Source organism: Rissa tridactyla, chromosome 14 (assembly GCF_028500815.1).
Source record: "Rissa tridactyla isolate bRisTri1 chromosome 14, bRisTri1.patW.cur.20221130, whole genome shotgun sequence".
Classification (NCBI taxonomy): Eukaryota; Metazoa; Chordata; class Aves; order Charadriiformes; family Laridae; genus Rissa; species Rissa tridactyla.
This window is the reverse complement of record NC_071479.1, coordinates 15,486,241-15,492,379: the sequence shown is the minus strand read 5'-3', so window position 1 is coordinate 15,492,379 and position 6,139 is coordinate 15,486,241. Positions and strand designations below refer to the sequence as shown.

General features: G+C 59.8%; 1 long non-coding RNA gene across 1 annotated transcript; it reads left to right on the top strand.

Annotated features, from left to right (window-relative positions):
- The first annotated feature begins 291 nt into the window (after nt 1–291).
- On the top strand, nt 292–1,285 carry LOC128917725 (uncharacterized). Its single transcript, XR_008469333.1, has 3 exons — nt 292–406; nt 998–1,074; nt 1,165–1,285. It is a non-coding gene; the product is annotated as an uncharacterized LOC128917725 (long non-coding RNA).
- The last annotated feature ends 4,854 nt before the right edge of the window (nt 1,286–6,139 follow it).

Sequence of the window (6,139 nt, the reverse complement as noted above, 5' to 3'; positions counted from 1 at the left end):
GACCTCCTCTCTGAGCTACGGCCAGTCACCTGCATCTTTGTCCAGCTGCAGCTTGCTGCAGGTACCAGCTCGGAGCATCTCAGCACCGTCCTCAAGGAGGCCAGCAGGGTGATGCTAGAAATCCTCTCTCCTCACAAGGGCCACATCAACAAAGTCCTCCTGTGTGATAAAGTGAGTGGGGGGGAACGGTGGCCTCCCCCAGCGCCAGAGGGTGGGCAGTGAGCGCGAGGGAGAGACTCCCTCTTAGGCGCTGTAGCAACATGTTCCACATCTGTCCTGGGCAGGGCTGCGCGTTCCTCTGCGTGCTGGGACTCCCTGGAAACAAGCTGCCCTGCGAGAGCCTTCACGCCCTGCAGAGTGCTCTGGAGATCTTCAACTCGTGCTCCACCATGCTCAAGGAAACAGAGTGAGTGTGTGGCGGGGGTCGGCGGGGTGCATGCTGCCTGGGACGGCGCAAGGGGGCTTCCCAGAAAGAGATGTGCCTTCTAGCTTGCTCTCCCTTGTCCCTGGCAGGAAGGAGGCAGTGCCCTGAGAGGTGCAGGCAACCCCTGGGCTCAGCCCACGGCAGCCAGACGGAGTCCCTCCAAGCACACTCTGCTGGCCACCGTGCTGGAAAGAGCCCTCGTGAGGGCCAGAGGCCGCTGCGGCCAGAGGCAGGCCCTTCTGGGCCACTGCCCCATGAACGGGGATGGGGCCCAGCCACCTGATCCCAAGTGGCTGTCATCGCCAGGCGGTGACATGGCGGGCGCCTTCTTCCCTCTCTCTTTGCTCACAAGAGGGCTGTGGCCCTGCCTGTGCTCTGCCCCTGCCCCTTGTCCCTTGCAACCTGCAGATGTTGCACCCCTGAGCTCTCCACGTCCCCGAGACCCACGCTGGCAGGGCAGCACAGCCGGTGGCCCAGGCTGGCACCGAGGGGAGGTGTGGGAAGGGATGAAGCCAGGCGGGCAGGACTGCGCCTGGGGCGCTGCTCAAGCCCTGCTGTTTCCCTGTGTGCCAGGACAATGTCTGTGGCAGTTACCAGAGGGACGATGTTCTGCGGAGTCACTGGCCACCCGCTGAGACACGAATACACAGGTATTGGCCTGGAAGGGTGCCGCGGGGCTGGTGGCACGGGCCACACCGACGCATGCTCTCTCTCTCTAACGCGTGCTCTCCCTCTGGCAGTCCTTGGCCAGAAGGTGAACTTGGCTGCCCGGATGATGGTGCACTACCCTGGGCTGGTGTCCTGTGATGCAGTGACCTACGCCGCCTCCCGGCTGCCCGCTTCCTACTTCAAGGAGCTGCCGCAGAGAGAGATGAAAGGCCTCAGGCAGCCTGGCCCTGTCTATCAATACGTGGGGGTCACCGAGGAGAGGTGAGTGTCCTCCGAGACGGTCGGAAGCCCTGGCGTGGCAGGCTTTTTGCCCCTCTCCCCTGCTGTCTCCAGCTGCTGAGAGAGCAGGAGTGAAACCACAGGGATGGGGAAGGTTTGTCTGTCTTGGTAGACACAACCTGGCCTTGTGGGCTGGGTCTAAAGGGCTTTGGGCTGTGCTTTCCGTGCTGTGCTTGCTCCACCACGTGCCCTGGGAATGCTGACCCAAGGAGTTTTCTGTCCCAGCTGCTCCGAGCAGGAAGCTTTGGGCCAGTCTGGTCCCCATGGGGAAACGTGGACCATCGGGACACTCTTCCTCAGGTCTTCCTGCAGAAATCTCAGCTCTTCTGGGCCAGGATTTCACCTTCCCTTTAGAGGACGGTTTGAAGGTTACCACTGCCGTCTCTTTGAGACTGCGGGAAGACTTGAGCCAAAGGTGCCAGGTGCTTGGCGTCCCAAGCCCTTCAGGGACACAAGTCCCCCTTTCAAAGACGCTTGGTGTTCTTGGCCAAAGTGGTAAAGCTGTCTCCCAGCCAACAGCACGCCCTGGCTTCTTTCACGTGTCTTCTCCTGTTTCTCTGGGTTTGGCCTCTGGGGATGGACTCTTGATATGTTCTTCTGTCCCACCGTGGCCGCTGGGCTTCTTTACGCTTGAAGCTGTCGTAGCGTGTCAGCTTGAACTTTGGCTGGGAAAGCGTGCAGGGGATAACAGCCTGCTCCAGAGAAAAGCCGGTACCCGAGGAGCACCTCCTTCCCTACCACGCCAGGCTGCTTCTCTAGGTCCCCTGGCTTCTCACCATCTCATTGACTTGTGTTGTCTTTTCCCCTGCTTCTAGCATCTTTGGCGTGGGTCTTACCAAGAAGAGGTCGGAGTACGTCCCCTTGCTGGGTAGGTGGAGAACGCCTTGCTCTTCTGAAGCCCAGGTTCTTCCCCTTGGTAACTTTTAGTGCCTTGCTGGGAAGGGAGAGGCTTTTACCAGGGATGGTGTTGCCTGCAGCAGCCCTAAGAAAGCGCCGCCTGTCTTGGTCTCTGCTTGCTTGATATCTTTGGGTGGAAAACGAGGTGGGGCGCCTGCTGCTCCCTGCTGTCTTCCAGAGCTGGTAGGAAGGTTGCTTTCAACTGTGGAGCTGCTCACAGCCTGGGGGCTAAACTGATCCCTGTCTTTGGGGTCAGGAAAGAGATTTCCTTCTGCCAAATCGATGGAGAGTTTTGACGGTGGGTTCTCCTCCTTCTACTCCTCAGAGCTGCTTTCTTGGCAGCATCTGGGCGAAGACACGGAAATGTCAGGAGGCAGGGGATGCCTGTATTCACTCGGGGTCTTGCCGAATGTTTTGGGCCCTGTTGTGGGTTAACCCCGCTTGGCAGCTCAGCCCCACAGAGCCACTCGCTCCCCACAGTGGGATGGGGAAGAGAGTCGGAAGGGTTAAAGTGAGAGCACTGGTGCGCTGAGATACAGACAGCTTAATAGGGAAAGCAAAAGCTGCACACACGCCCAAAGCAAAATCAGGCATTCGTTCACCGCTTCCCATGGGCGGGCAGGCGTCTTGCCATTTCGAGGAAAGCAAGGTTTCATCACGTGTGACGGTGACTTGGGAAGACAAATGCCATCACTCCGAATGTCCCCCCTTCCTCCTTTCCGCCGGATTTTCTTGCTGAGCACGGCGTTGTATGGTCTGGAATAGGCCTTTGGGCAGTTGGGGTCAGCTGTGGCGGCTGTGGCGGCTGTGCCGCCTCCCAGCTTCTTGTGCACCCCCAGACTGTTCGCCAGCGGGGCAGCGTGAGCAATGGAAAAGGCCTCGACGCTGCGCAGGCGCTCTTCAGCCATAACTAAAACCTGGTTGTGTTATCAACAGCGATGTTTGGTCACAAATACAAAACATAGACCTGTACAGGCTATTGCCGAATAAAATTAACTCTAGCCCGGACCAAACCAGAACGGGACTGGCGACGCTGCCTTAGCTACTGGGAGGTGCTGTGCAGCTCACGGCACAGCGAGGAGATGCTTTGAGTCTGTTTGGGACGCAGCTGCCTGAACCGGCTGCAGTCATCCCTTACAGTCTCGTGCCGGATCGCTGCGGGGAGTCGCATGGGGCCGGCAGAATCTCCGTGCCTGTGGGATAGGGGAGAGGGCGAGGGGGCTGCGCTGTGGGGCAGGCAAGCAGGTGGCCCCGTGACTGCTCTGAGGAAGGCAGAGGTGCCCAAGCGTGGACGAGGAGGTGGGAAGGAGGCCTGGGTGCCGGCAGGCTGGCCGATGTGGTAGCGGGGAGGGAAGCTGCGGTGGAGGGTGCCCGCAAAAGGGACGGCTCTTTGCTTTTCAGCACGCCCCCAGCAGCTCGTTCTCTGGTTTGTCTTCGCAGGTCGGAAGCAGGAGACTGACCTCTTTGTCAGCTGCTTGAACGCCTATAGGGATTCAGGCCAAAGGAACATCCTGGCGGTTGAGGGCACGATGGGCTGTGGAAAGAGCCACTTACTTGCTGAACTGGCCTCTCTAGGCCAGGATGCTGGCCACAGGTACAGGTTTTCCACCTGTAGCTTTGCGACGCTGCCCCTGCCCATCCCCTGACAGCTGTGGAACGCTCCAGCCCCTCTGCCAGGGTACCTGGCCCTTGGACTGCAGCCTCCCGACAGAGCCTCCTGGAGACACTGCCTGGGAGCACCTGCGTGCTCCGCTCCCGCCTCTGCCTCTTTGGGGAGTTGGAGGTGGCTTCTGGAGCCACGGCCTTTCCTCCTTCCCCCCTGGGTCAGGCGCAGATAGAAGGAAAGAGCCCAAGCTCAGTGCTTTTCATCCCACTCCAGACCCCAGAGACAGCAGGGCTGCCTGTCTCAGAAGCCCTGCTCGCCCTCGGCGTGTTTCCCAGGAGGAGCACGGGGGCCTGTGCTCTGGCAGGCAGACCGATAAGGTCTGGAGCCCAAAGGCAAACCCACCACTTGCTCCATTCTTGCCTCTCAGCCCCGTGAGTTCCTCTGCAGGGGGCACGTAGGGAGACCTAGGCCGGCGCTGCAGAGACACAGGCTCTGGACCCGGCTCTCCCGCTGGCTTGGCAGCAACTGCCCCTCTGTGCCCTTTCTCGTACGAGGAGGGAAAGGCTTGGCCTTCTGTGGGAAGCGCTTGGAGATGGGGGCTGAAGAGCTCCCCCCAAAGGGCACCTCCGCCCCTCTTGTCTTAGAAGGCTGGGGCTGTGGGGAATCTCAGTGCCTTTTGCTTTTGCACCGCAGGGTGGTTGCCCTGGAACTGCTGGAGATCGACATGAGGCAGCCCTTCTCTGCCATCCGCATGCTGATGGCCAGGGCCCTGGGCCTCCAGGACTGTGAATCGCGCGGCGACGGGCAGCGCGTGCTGAAGACAAAGCTGCAAGGGACAATCGAAGAGAGCAGCTACTGCCTCCTCAATGACATTTTCGGTGTCAAGGTGAGAGCCAGAGGCCCCTGTGGACGTTGAGAAGGCCTTCTCCTGAGCTTGTCTGGGTCTGACCTTGAGTGGGCACGCTGCTGGGAGTGCCTTAGCTCCAGGGTGGGCATTGCGGGGCTCACAGTGTGCATTTGCCATGCCTGGGCCCGGGGGGCTCCCTGTCTGTGGGGCTGGTGTCCTGCGCCGCATCCGCAGTGCCCGGTGCCTTGTTCGGCACCCTGGAAGTGGCACTGGAGAGAGGCTGTTCCTGACCTCGTGCCGAGGTCACCGCTGTGCGAGGGGTCTGCCCCAGCCAGCCCACGATTCCCACAGCCAGAGAACCGGCTCAGCCCAAGCCCCAGCTCTGCAGAGACCCTCAGCAGAGGGCCTTTGCTTTAGGCTCTGGGTGGAGTCCCCGCTGCGGCTCCCTGCCCCTGTGCTGGGCAGAGGTGAGGTGCTGAGGCTGTCAGAGACGGTGGGCTCTGCGGTCTTGCGTGCTGGGTAGGTGTGCCGAGCCCCGGAGCCGTGTTTCTCCCTGACTCTGCTTTTCTGGCCAGTTCCCCATTTCGGACAATGTTCGCGAGATGGGTGAAACTCAAAGAAGACTGGAATTGCACTCGACTCGGGTGAAAGTGCTGGAGAAGGTGAGCATTTCTCCTTCCTTCCCCCTGGGTCAGAGAAGGAAAAACCCTGCCATCTGCGGGCTCTGTACCACTGAGGTGTGAGCAGGCGGGATGACTGCGCACCTGGGTCATGGCCCGTCAGAGCCCGAGAAAGCCCTCACCCCCCCACTTCCCCCCGCAGCCCCACAAACACACCCGAGGACTTTCCTCCCGTAAAGTGTGCCCTGGAGGAGGAACAATGTCTTCTGGGTTCCCTTGCCCGAGCTCCCTCCTTCTGCAGGGCAAGTGATGTTAGGTATGACCCTCCAGTCTCAAAGAGTCAGTAAGCTTCCGAGCGGGAAAGTGGCTGGGGAGAGACTTCAGAGCATCCTCTCAAGAGACGGAGGCTAAATCTCGTCCCCTGCAAGACAGCTGAGAATCCACTGGATTCCCCTCAGAGCAACCTGCTTTTTTTCAGACTCTTACAGGAGATTTTGGCATATTTGTCATCGACAATGCCCATTTCATCGACCCTGACTCCTGGTTCATCATGTCACCCGTGCTCCAAAAGGTCTCCCTCTTCATGGTCATGAGCTTAGCCCCAGGCTACGAGATAACAGAGAGCTTTCGCAAAGCCGCAGCAGACAACGCCACGTCCCAGAAAATCACTTATCTTCATCTGGACAAGCTGAAAGCTTCAGTTGTGATGCAGAAAGTCTGCAAGGAGCTCGGAGTGGTCAGCATCCCCAGGGATCTGGTGAGGTAAGTTGGAGGCAGGGGAGCTCTTCCTGAGGGCC